We start from the raw sequence: 2,606 nt of genomic DNA, 5'->3' as shown, positions 1-2,606 counted from the left end.
TCCCCAAAGAAAACCCATTGCCATCGAGTCAATTCCAATCCCTAGCACCTAGCAAAAAGACTGGGGCACAACAGGTGTGCGATATGTATTTGTTGACTGAATGAATGAACAAATGCTTCAGCACTCTGTGTCCTCATATCTGTCCAAGGAATTACTGTGCCTAGTAAACAGTAGGACTGTATTCCTGTTGTCTATTGCTGGGTGACAAACTTTCCCAAAACAGTGGCTTATAACAGTATCAATCATTTATTTTGCTCACAAATTTGGAGGTTGACTGGGTTCCGCTATGCCCTTTTTACCTGGGGTCTCTTATGAGGTTTTATTCAGACAGTGGCTGGAGCCTGCGTCAGGTAGAGTCTGAAGACTTCTTACTCGCATGTCTAGTACCTGAGCTGGAAAGACTCAAACATCTGAGGTGCTGGGCCAGCTGGGGCTGCTAGGGCATCTCTCTCTGTTTCTCTTTTTCTGTGGTCTTGCCACATGGTCTCAGGGTAGCTGAACATCTAAACTTGGTTCCTACTGCAAGAATCCCAGAAGAGACTAGCAGAAATACGCGACCTTTTCTAGCCTAGTCTCAGAAGTCACTTCTACTACATTCTCTTGCTCAAGGCAGTCCCAAAGACCTGCCCGATTTCAAGGGGAGGCGACATAGATTCCATCTCTTCATGTGGGGAGTGACTAAGAATTTGTAGACATGTTTCAAAGCCACCACAGGGAGACAGAGATCACACTTACCCCCTCTGTCCATGTGAAAGCAATAGCCATTTCTGCTGCCCACAAAACTTATAGTTGCTGAATTTTCTCCTTGTCTGGATGCCACCGGAGCAGTTTGGTGGTGGTAGGGGCTCTTACAAATGTCCTAACATTGTCACATCTTTGCATCACAGAGAGCTTAAGGCTTCCCTCTCTGTATTCTGGCAGCCTGTTGACTGGGATCTCCCAGTACTCCTGACCCTACAAACCAACAGCTCTGGCCCCAAGATGTGGTTAGTTGTGCCAACCATAGATACCAGAAGGGCAGAGACTGAGTTTCCACATGATTGCAGTTGGAATAAATCCAGTCCTATGGTCCAGTTCAAGGAAAGTCTTAGAAAGAACCCTGAATTTGTTATTTCAGTTTTTCAAAAAGAATTTATTATGCACATGTAGCCACTAACCAGCCATGCAACTTCAGGAAAGTTACTTAATCTCTTTGAGCCCTGGAATCCTTAATGTAAAATAGGAGCAGCAATGATAATAAAAGTTACCATCTGTTGAACACCTGCTATGTTCTAGGCACCATGTATGCTAAACTCACTGCATACTTATCTCATGTAATCCCTACAACAACTTTTTGTTGATGTTCTTATTATATGACCTACCCATTTTATAGATGAAGACACCGAGGTTCAGAGAAGTTAAGTGTGTTTTCCAAAGGTTTATAGCTAATAGTGCCAGAGACTTCTAGTTAAAGGATACATTGAGCCAATATGGGAAAAAAATCCCCTCCTGCTCTGCACACTAAAAAATACCAAATAAAATATAACAAACAAACAAAAATTGTAAATACTTAGCTGAGTTCAAAGCCAAGAAAGAGAAAGCCTCAGGAACCAGAAACAAATTGGGAACTCAGAATCAGAACGGAACAGGTGAGGAGCTCAGGGGATAGAAGAAAGGATTTAGGCCTCAACAGCTGGGCCCTGTGCATTCAAGGGGCTAGAACTAAGTTATGTGTGTAAAGCCAGGAGCCATAGAGTGGAGCTTTCCTATGAGAAAGAGGGACCAAAACAATTCTGCCCGGGACTCTCATGCCCACCATTTCCCCAATGAACAGCCAGAAGCCCAGAGACATTTAGTGGAGCTGGAGCATCTGAATCACACGGCTGAGTCAGGCCTGGAGCAGGGATTTGAACTGGCCACCTGATTCCTGGCCTGTCTGCTGACAATCAGGTACTGTCAGTTTATTTAACAATTCAACTTAAATAAACCGTTTCTTGACACCTCTCTAGTTACCCTTTCCAGTTAGTATCCACTCTAAAAGCCTGTTAAAATTGATAAAAGACAAAAAGTAAACAAAACACTTCCAAATCAATGAAGGGTCAAAGACAAAATCACAATGCCTATTAGAATGCCTGAGTTCGAAAACACTCCTTATCAAACCTATAGACTGAGGCCAAAGTCACAGTTAGAGGAGGATTTTTTACCCTCAAAGAAATCCATGACAGAAGAATCAGGATGCAAAGGAAGCCACACAGCACGGTGTAGGTAAGAAAATGGGCAGTACAAACATGAGAATTAGAAAGAAAAAAAAAGGAACCAACTATAAAGACATTTCCAGGTCCCCTGATAGGCTCAGAATCTATCATTATAAAAATTAGAAAGTACAATACTTACCAACAAACAAGGTTAGAAACTCTACCTAACAAAACTTTCCCATTGGTCTGCAAAAGAGGCAAAAGACTTGCCATCCACCTGAGCCAGGAGTGGGAAAAGAAAATGGGAGACCAGGGTGGTACCATGCTCTACTCTGAAGCTCAGATTCATGGGGACTTACCTGAGAAATTAATAAGCAACTTCATTTGGGACCAGTGAAGACTCCAGGATCCCCAGTGCATGCTAAGCTCCTT

The sequence above is a fragment of the Trichechus manatus genome, unplaced genomic scaffold (genome assembly GCF_000243295.1).
Source record: "Trichechus manatus latirostris isolate Lorelei unplaced genomic scaffold, TriManLat1.0 scaffold00038, whole genome shotgun sequence".
Taxonomy (NCBI): domain Eukaryota; kingdom Metazoa; phylum Chordata; class Mammalia; order Sirenia; family Trichechidae; genus Trichechus; species Trichechus manatus.
This window is presented reverse-complemented; position numbering follows the sequence as displayed.